This window comes from Delphinapterus leucas, chromosome 11, assembly GCF_059928025.1.
Source record: "Delphinapterus leucas isolate spDelLeu-1000000601 "Yukka" chromosome 11, BTC_Dleu_Yukka2, whole genome shotgun sequence".
NCBI classification, from domain to species: domain Eukaryota; kingdom Metazoa; phylum Chordata; class Mammalia; order Artiodactyla; family Monodontidae; genus Delphinapterus; species Delphinapterus leucas.
This window is the reverse complement of record NC_143139.1, coordinates 6,411,713-6,422,147: the sequence shown is the minus strand read 5'-3', so window position 1 is coordinate 6,422,147 and position 10,435 is coordinate 6,411,713.

Sequence of the window (10,435 nt, the reverse complement as noted above, 5' to 3'; positions counted from 1 at the left end):
TGGATTTGGCCTTCAGGCCATAGTTTACTGACCCCTGTTAACAGGTAAACAGAGACGCAAGTTGCCGCAGAATGGCACCTCTTTCCGGCTTTCAGAGGGGATGTCAAATCCACTCAGAGACTCCGGGCCTGAGAGGGTGGCAGGGTTACCTGTCTGGTCCAGGTGGATGCCGGCTTCTCTGAAGATCTAGTGGGATGTGGGCACCAGGGTCTCTCTGCCCCTCACACCTGTCCCTCCATCTGCCCAGCCTCCCCTCTGCTCCCTGCTCACTGGGGCTGGGCCCTTCTTCCTCCTCGGCACCCATCTCGCTTTCTTTTCTCCTGGGACTTCTGCTGTCGGTTGGGTAAGGCCAGCTGAGAGGATCCACAGATCCACAGATCCACAGCTACTTGTCCCCAAGCCTTTTTGCCAGACTGCCTTGGTGGCTGGTGTGGAGTGAGAGGTGCTGAGGCAGAGCGGGGAGAGAAGGCCTGGGGGTGGGGTGCTGCAGCCAGAGGGAGGAATGCCCCAGCCCGGGCAGGAAACTGGGAAACCTCTTTGTTCCTAAGGCATCTCAGAGTCGAGGAGGTTTGGGAAAGGAAGCTCTGGTGTAAACACAGGCGATGATGTTTGTGTGCAGGGCAGGGCACCAGCCTGTGTGAGCCTGTGCAGAGGCAGCTTGGGAAGCGCTGGGGTCCCTGTTCTGGGCAGCGTAGAAAAGGGTTAAGCCAGGCCCACGTGTGGGCTCAAGTCCTGACACCACCATTGACCCACTTTGTGACCCGGTCCAGATCCTCAGCCTCTCCTCGTCTATTAAGTGGGAATAGCAATACCCAGCTCAGTAGGTATCCTAAAGCTTACAAAGTATTAACACCAGTATCCATCCAGTGCTTCCTACATGCCAGGCCCTGTTCCACGGACTTCGTCTACACAGTTGATCTTCACTATTTGTGGATTCTGTATTTGCGAACTCGCCTACTTGCTAAAATTTATTTGCAATCCCCCGAATCATTACTCAGAGTACTTTGCAGTCTTTCGAGAGTGTGTGCAGAGCAGTGACAACTGTCGGTTGCTGGACACTCATGTTCCCAGCTGAACAGGGAGTAGCTCAGCCATCTTGCTTCAGCTCAGTCTCTCCTGTTCACAGTCTATTTGGTGCCACGTTTTTCTCACGTTTGTGCTTTCTGTTGGTGATTTCGCTGTTTAAAATGCCCCCCAAGCACAGCGCTGAAGTGCTAAGGTTCCCACGCGCAAGAAGGCTGGGACATGCCTTGTGGAGAAAGTACCTGTGTTACACCAACTTTGTTCAGGCCTGAGCTGTAGTGCCGTTGGCCGTGAGGTCAATGTTAACGAAGCAACAATTTATATTAAATAAAGTGTCTTTAGGGAATTACCTGGTGGTCCAGTGGTTGGGCACGGGTGCGATCCCTGGTCGGGGAACTAGGATCTCGCAAGACGTGTGGCGAGGCCAAAAAAAAAAAAAAGTGTCTTTAAGCAGAAACACACATAAAACAAGCTAACATATTGACTGGATGATGAAAATGTGACCGCTCGCGGGAACCTTGCCCTCCCTGATTCCCCACCCCCCCCCCCCCCCGGGAACGCTGGTTCAATACTCTCTAATTCAGTGTCCATAGTGACCTCATAGGACATCACTACCTAGAACGACAAGAATCAACTGTACTAACTCGTTTTGTCATCACAACAACTCTTTGGGGCCGAGTCTCGTTATCCTCTATGTTTTGCTGATGAGGGCATGGCGGCACAGAGAGGTTGCCTAATTTGCCTGAGGTCACACAGGTCTAGGTGGCAGAGTTGGGATCAAAGCCAGGTAGTCCCTTCTGAATTAGGTAAAGCAGGATGCAGAGAACCTCAGGCAGTGCCCGCACATAATGTGTGCTCACCAGGCCTCTGCCATGTGGTACCACTCTGGCCGTGGTGTTGGAGGTCTCTAATGCCCATTCTGCTCCGATATTCTAAGGCTTTGTGATTTCTGCCAGTCCTTGCAAGCCTGCCCAGCGCTGTAGGAGTGGGCTAGGTCTGCAGGGTGGGGGGTTATAGCTTCAGGAGTGGAAATTGCGACGGACAGGCTGTGGGTATGGGAGGAAGGATGCTGGGGGGCAAATGTCGAGGGCTCAGGTGGTGTCCCTGAGGAGCCCGGGGGGAAGCCTGCTGTCCCTTCTCATGGTGCCTTCCTCTCTCCCTCCCTCCCTCCCTCCCTCCCTTCCTTCCTTCCTTCCTTCCTTCCTTCCTCCCTCCCTCCCTCCCTCCTCTCCTCCTTTCCTCCCTCCCTCCCATCCTTCCTTCCTTCCTTCCTCCCTCCCTCCCTTCCTTCCTTCCTCCCTCCCTCCCTCTTCTCCTTCCTTCTTTTATTTTTTGAATTTTATTTTATTTATTTATTTAAACAGCAGGTTCTTATTAGTTATCTATTTTATACATATTACTGTATACATGTCAATCCCAATCTCCCAGTTCATCCCACCACCCCCACCCCCCTGCCGCTTTCCCCCCTTGGTGTCCATACATTTGTTCTCTACATGTCTGTCTCTATTTCTGCCCTGCAAACCGGTTCCTCTGTACCATTTTTCTAGGTTCCACATATATACATTAATATACGATATTTGTTTTTCTCTTTCTGACTTAATTCACTCCGTATGACAGTCTCTAGATCCATCCATGTCTCTACAAGTGACCCAATTTCATTCCTTTTTATGGCTGAGTAATATTCCATTGTATATATGTGCCACAACTTCTTTATCCATTCTTCTGTCGATGGACACTTAGGTTGCTTCCGTGTCCTGGCTATTGTAAAGAGTGCTACAGTGAACATTGTGGTACATGACTCTTTTTGTTGTTCTTGTTTTTTAACATCTTTATTGGAGTATAATTGCTTTACAATGGTGTGTTAGTTTCTGCTTTATAACAAAGTGAATCAGCTATACGTATACATATATCCCCATATCTCCTCCCTCTTGCGTCTCCCTCCCACCCTCCCTATCCCACCCCTCTAGGTGGTCACAAAGCACCGAGCTGATCTCCCTGTGCTATGCGGCTGCTTCCCACTAGCTATCTATTTTACATTTGGTAGTGTATATATGTCCATGCCACTCTCTCACTTCGTCCCAGCTTACCCTTCCCCCTCCCCGTGTTCTCAACGTCTGCATCTTTATTCCTGTCCTGCCCCTAGGTTCATCAGAACCGTTTTTTTTTAGATTCCATGTATATGTGTTAGCATACGGTATTTGTTTTTCTCTTTCTGACTTACTTCACTCTGTATGACAAACTCTAGGTCCATCCACCTCACCACAAATAACTCAATTTCATTTATTTTTTGGCTGAGTAATATTCCATTGTATACATGTGCCACATCTTCTTCATCCATTCATCTGTCGATGGACTCTTACGTTGCTTCCATGTCCTGGCTATTGTAAATAGAGCTGCAGTGAACATTGGGGTGCATGTGTCTTTTTGAATTATGGTTTTCTCAGGGTATATGCCCAGTAGTGGGACCGCTGGGTCATATGGTAATTCTATTTTTAGTTTTTTAAGGAACCTCCATACTGTTCTCCATAGTGGCTGTATCAACTTACATTCCCACCAACAGTGCAGGAGGGTTCCTTTTCCTCCACACCCTCTCCAGCATTTGTTGTTTGTAGATTTTCTGATGATGCCTATTCTAACTGGTGTGAGGTGATACCTCATTGTAGTTTTGATTTGCATTTCTCTAATAATTAGTGATGTTGAGCAGCTTTTCATGTGCCCCTTGGCCATCTGTATGTCTTCTTTGGAGAAATGTCTATTTAGGTCTTCTGCCCATTTTTGGATTGGGTTGTTTGATTTTTTAATATTGAGCTGCATGAGCTGTTTATATATTTTGGAGATTAATCCTTTGTCCGTTGATTTGTTTGCAAATATTTTCTCCCATTCTGAGGGTTGTCTTTTCGTCTTGTTTGTAGTTTCCTTTGCTTTGCAAAAGCTTTTAAGTCATTGGGTCCCATTTGTTTATTTTTGTTTTTATTTCCATTACTCTAGGAGGTGGATCAAAAAAGATCTTGCTGACATTTATGTCAAAGAGTGTTCTTCCTATGTTTACCTCTAAGACTTTTATAGTGTCTGGTCTTACATCTAGGTCTCTAATCCATGTTGAGTTTATTTTTGTGTATGGTGTTAGGGAGTATTCTAATTTCATTTTTTACATGTAGCTGTCCAGTTTTCCCAGCACCACTTATTGAAGAGATTGCCTTTTCTCCATTGTATATCCTTGCCTCCTTTGTCATAGATTAGTTGACCCTAGGTGCGTGAGTTTATCTCTGGGTTTTCTATCCTGTTCCATTGACCTATATTTCTGTTTTTGTGCCAGTACCATATTGTCTTGATTACTGTAGCTTTGTAGTATAGTCTGAAGTCAGGGAGTCTGATTTCTCCAGCTCCGTTTTTTCCCCTCAAGACTGCTTTAGCTATTCGGGGTCTTTTATGTTGCCATACAAATTTTAAGATTTTTTTGTTCTAGTTCTGTAAAAAATGCCACTGGTAATTTGATAGGGATTGCACTGAATCTGTAGATTGCTTTGGGTAGTACAGTCATTTTCACAATATTGATTCTTCCAGTCCAAGAACATGGTATATCTCCCCATCTGTTTGTATCATCTTTAATTTCTTTCATCGGTGTCTTATAGTTTTTGGCATACAGGTCTTTTGTTTCCCTATGTAGGTTTAATCCTAGATATTTTATTTTTTTTGTTGCAATGGTAAATGGGATTGTTTCCTTAATTTCTCTTTCTGATTTTTCATCATTAGTGTATAGGAATGCAAGAGATTTCTGTGCATTAATTTTGTATCCTGCAACTTTACCAGATTCATTGATTAGCTCTAGTAGTTTTCTGGTGGCATCTTTAGGATTCTCTATGTATAGTATCATGTCATCTGCAAACAGTGACTGTTTTACTTCTTCTTCTCCAATTTGTATTCCTTTTATTTCTTTTTCTTCTCTGATTGCCGTAGCTAGGACTTCCAAAACTATGTTGAATAATAGTGGTGAGAGTGGACATCCTTATCTTGTTCCTGATCTTAGAGGAAAAGCTTTCAGCTTTTCACCATTGAGAATGATGTTTGCTGTGGGTTTGTCGTATATGGCCTTTATTATGTTGAAGTAGGTTCCCTCTATGCCCACTTTCTGGAGAGTGTTTATCATAAATGGGTGTTGAACTTTGTCAAAAGCTTTTTCTGCATCTATTGAGGTGATCATATGGTTTTTATTCTTCAATTTTTTAATATGGTGTATCACATTGATTGATTTGCGTATACTGAAGAATCCTTGCATTCCTGGGATAAATCCCACTTGATCATTGTGTATGATTCTTTTAATGTGTTGTTGGATTCTGTTTGCTAGTATTTTTGCATCTATATTCATCAGTGATATTGGTCTGTAATTTTCTTTTTTTGTAGTATCTTTGTCTGGTTTTGGTATCAGGGTGATGGTGGCCTCATAGAATGAGTTTGGGAGTGTTTTTTCCTCTGCAATTTTTTGGAAGAGTTTGAGAAGGATGGGTGTTAGCTCTTCTCTAAATGTTTGATAGAATTCACCTGTGAAGCCATCTGGTCCTGGACTTTTGTTTATTGGAAGATTTTTAATCACAGTTTCAATTTCATTACTTGGGATTGGTCTGTTCATATTTTCTATTTCTTCCTGGTTCAGTCTTGGAAGGTTATACCTTTCTAAGAATTTGTCCATTTCTTCCAGGTTGTCGATTTTATTGGCATAGAGTTGCTTCTAGTAGTCTCTTAGGGTGCTTTGTATTTCTGCTGTGTCCATTGTAACCTCTCCTTTTTCATCTCTAATTTTATTGATATGAGTCCTCTCCCTCTTTTCTTGATGAGTCCGGCTAAAGGTTTATCAATTTTGTTTATCTTCTCAAAGGACCAGCTTTTAGTTTTATTGAGCTTTGCTACTATTTTCTTTGTTTCTATTTCAGTTGTTTCTGCTCTGATCTTTATGATTTCTTTCCTTCTACTAATTTTAGGTTTTGTTTGTTCTTCTTTCTCTAATTGCTTTAGGTGTAAGGTTAGGTTGTTTATTTGAGATTTTCTTGTTTCTTGAGGTAGGCTTGGATTGCTATAAACTTACCTCTTAGAACTGCTTTTGCTGCCTCCCATAGGTTTTGGATCTTCGTGTTTTCATTGTCATTTGTCTCTAGGTATTTTTTAATTTCCTCTTTGATCTCTTGGTTATTTAGTAACGTATTGTTTAGCCTCCATGTGTTTGTGTTTTTTATGTTTTTTTCCCTGTAATTGATTTCTAATCTCATAGCGTTGTGGTTGGAAAAGAAACTTGATATGATTTCAATTTTCTTAAATTTACCGAGGCTTGATTTGGGACCCAAGATGTGATCAGTTCTGGAGAATGTTCTATGTGCACTTGAGAAGAAAGTGTAATCTGTTGTTTTTGGATGGAATGTCCTATAAATATCAATGAAATCCGTCTGGTCTATTGTGTCATTTAAAGCTTGTGTTTTCTTATTAATTTTCTATCTGGATGATCTGTCCAATGGTGTAAGTGAGTTGTTAAATTCCCCCACTATTATTGTGTTACTGTCGATTTCTTCTTTTATAGCTGTTAGCATTTGCCTTACATAGTGAGGTGCCCCTATGTTGAGTGTATATATCTTTATAATTGTTATATCTTCTTCTCGGATTGATCCCTTGATCATTATGTAGTGTCCTTCCTTGTTTCTTGTAACATTCTTTATTTTAAAGTCTATGTTATCTGATATGAGTATTGCTATTCCAGCTTTCTTTTGATTTCTATTTGCATGGAATAGTTTTTTCCATTCCCTCACTTTCAGTCTGTATGTGTCTCTAGGTCTGAAGTGGGTGTCTTGTAGGCAGCATATATATGGGTCTTGTTTTTGTATCTATTCAGTGATACAAAAGTTGTCTTTTGGTTGGAGCATTTAATCCATTCACGTTTAAGGTAATTATCGATATGTACGTTCCTATTACCATTTTCTTAATTGTTATGGGTTTGTTTTTGTAGGTCCTTTACTTCTCTTGTGTTTCCCACTTAGAGAAGTTCCTTTGGCATTTGCTGTAGAGCTGGTTTGTTGGTGCTGAATCCTCTTAGCTTTTGCTTGTCTGTAAAGCTTTTGATTTCTCCGTTGAACCTCAATAAGATCCTTGCCGGGTAGAGTAATCTTGGTTGTAGGTTCTTCCCTTTCATCACTTTAAATATATTTTGCCACTTCCTTCTGGCTTGCAGAGTTTCTGCTGAGAAATGAGCTGTTAACCTTATGGGAGTTCCCTTGTATGTTATTTGTTGTTTTTCCCTTGTTGCTTTCAGTAATTTTTCTTTGTCTTTAATTTTTGTCATTTTGATTACTATGTGTCTCAGTGTGTTTTTCCTTGGGTTTATCCTGCCTGGGACTCTCTGCACTTCCTGGACTTGGGTGGCTATTTCCTTTTTCATGTTAGGGAAGTTTTCGACTAATCTCTGCAGATATCTTCTCGGGTACCTTCTCTCTCTCTTCTCCTTCTGGGACCCCATAAGGTGAATGTTGATGTATTTAATGTTGTCCCAGAGGTCTCTTAGGCTGTCTTCATTTCTTTTCATTCTTTTTTCTTTATTCTGTTCTATGGGAGTGAGTTCCACCATTCTGTCTTCCAGGTCACTTATCTGTTCTTCTGCCTCAGTTATTCTGCTATTGATTCCTTCTAGTGTAGTTTTCATTTCAGTTATGGTATTGTTCATCTCTGTTTGTTTGTTCTTTATTTCTTCTAGGTGTTTGTTCTTTAATTCTTCTAGGCCTTTGCTAAACATTTCTTGCATCTTCTCAATCTTTGCCTCCATTCTTTTTCTGAGGTCCTGGATCATCTTCACTATCATTATTCTGAATTCTTTTTCTGGAAGGTTGCCCATCTCCACTTCATTTAGTTGTTTTTCTGGGCTTTTATCTTGTTCCTTCATCTGGTACAAAGTCCTCTGCCTTTTTTTTTTTCCTGTACGCGGGCCTCTCACTGTTGTGGCCTCTCCCATTGCGGAGCACAGGCTCCGGATGCGCAGGCTCAGCGGCCATGGCTCACGGGCCCAGCCACTCCGCGGCATGTGGGATCTTCCCGGACCGGGGCACGAACCCGTGTCCCCTGCATCAGTAGGCGGACTCTCAACCACTGTGCCACCAGGGAAGCCCCTCTCTGCCTTTTCATTTTGTCTATCTTTCTGTGAATGTTCTTCCTTCCTTCCTTCCTTCCTCCCTCCCTCCCTCCCTCCTCTTCTTCCTTCTTTCTTTCCTTCCTTCCTTCCTCCCTTCTTTCCTCCTCCCTCCCATCCTTCCTTCCTTCCTTCCCACTCCCTCTTCTCTTTCCTTCCTTCCTTCCTTCCTTCCTTCCTTCCTTCCTTCCTTCCTTCCTTCCTTCTTTCCTTCTTCCCTCCCTACTTCCCTCCTCTCCTTCCTTCTTTCCTTCCTCCCTTCCTTCCTTTCTTGCTGCTCCACACAGCATGTGGGATCATAGTTCTCTGACCAGGAATCGAGCCCACGCCCCCTGCAGTGGAAGCATGGAGTCCTAACCACTGGACTGCCAGGGAATTCCCTCTTGGTGTCTTTAGGACTCTCTCTTCACCAGCTGGGAGCTGCTGGGAGGGGTATGATTGGCTTGTTTTCTTTAGTTGAAGTGCAACTTGAGAGGCTCTCCAGCATGACAGGACACTCTGGGACTCATGACAGGTGATAATAAACCTATTTCACAACCGGCGGCACAGACACCAACCCATAATCCCAGAGGATGCTGTAGGCAAGGAGGCCGTCTGCCCTGGGGTTGTCAGCTGATGTGTACTGATGGCTTGATTCTGCGTCCTCTGCGTCCATGTCACACACACTGATGTGCAAGGGGAATAGAGCCTCTTCTTCCACAAGCTTGATGGCATTGCCTGGGTTCTAGCAAGTTGCATCTGTCTCTTAGCAGCTGTCTTTCCTGAAAGATTGTAGTGGTGGTGTTGGTGGTGGGAGTCACCTGTGCCCCACATCAAAATAAGAATCCATTAAATGACCTGTTAGTGAGGAGTGAGGGCAAGGAATCTGGAGAGAAGGTCAGAGTTCAAACCTCAGAGGTCCACCAGCCTGCGACCCTGTGCAAACCCTCCCACCTCTCTAAGCCCTGGTTCTCTTGTGGGCAAAGTCTGATAAAACCACCTCCCTAACAAGGTGTGGTGAAGATCAAGTACAATTTCATGGGTGAACATGCCTCGTATGGTGAAAAATTCTGTACAAAAAATGAAAGGGATTGAGTTGGACCCTATCCCTAGTGGCTCACACAAGGAGTAGGAATTGAGCTTCAAGGCATTGACCTTCAACTGCTTTGGGGACCCACAGACAGAGCTGCCACCTGCCCACATTCTCCTTCCCTTCTTCCACAGCCGGTGGATCCAGATGGGGACATGAGGTCCCAGAATCCAGTCTCTGTTTCCCAGCCTCCTTGGGTCATACAGTCCAGTTCTGGCCAGTGGGATAAAAGCATATCCTTAAAGGGCAGGGCTGTCTTTGCCACAACCCTGCCCACTCCTTCCTTCCCCCTCCTGGCTTTCCAGGGCACGGATGTGGTGAGAAGCTGTCTGAGACCATGAGATATGGCCAGGTCCCCGGGCGGGGGGATGGCAGAGCAGAAATAGATGGTGCCAAGTCTCTGTAGCCTGGATGACTTACCTACTGAGTAGTAGCCGAGGGAGAAAGGCTTTCTGTCCTTTTGGTTGTCTGTTACAGTGGTCAAAGCTATAGCCTAACCCTGTGAGGATCAACCCAGTGGTGAAGTAAAAGTGGTAAAACCAGTTCTCAAACAGGCCAGCACACTGCTTTGGTGCAAGGATGAGAGCTGGGGTTGGGACGCAGGTGGGTGTGAGAGTAACCCCTGGGAAGGGCCGGGCCAGCCGCCAGTGCTCTTTGGGTCATTCTAGGAAGACTTTCTGGGGAGGCAGGACTTTGTGGATATCAATGGTGTGAGTACCCTTTCCTTCACCTGCCCATCCCCCCAGGCCTCCCCTCTCTTCCTGGATTCCTTCCTCTCTCTCTGATCATTGGCCGGGCACTGTGCCCTCTGTCTCTCCCGAGGAATACAGTCAGGAAGAATAAGACAGTGTCCTGTCTTCATGGCATGATGTCATACAGACTCAAGCCACTGAGATCACAAACCTCATGTCATCCTTGACCCTTTCTTTCTCTCATGCCCCATAAAGACTTCATCAGCACGTCTGATCAGATCTGCCTTCAAAATAGAACCGGGGGAATTTCCTGGTTGTCCATTGGTTAGGACTCTATGCCTCCACTGCAGGGGGCACAGGTTCAATCGATCCCTGGTTGGGGAACTAAGATCCTGCAAGCCATGCAGTGTGGCCAAAAACAAATAAATAAATAAATAAAATAATAAATAAATAGAACCAGGACCCTGATTCCACTGCCACTATCCTGGCCTG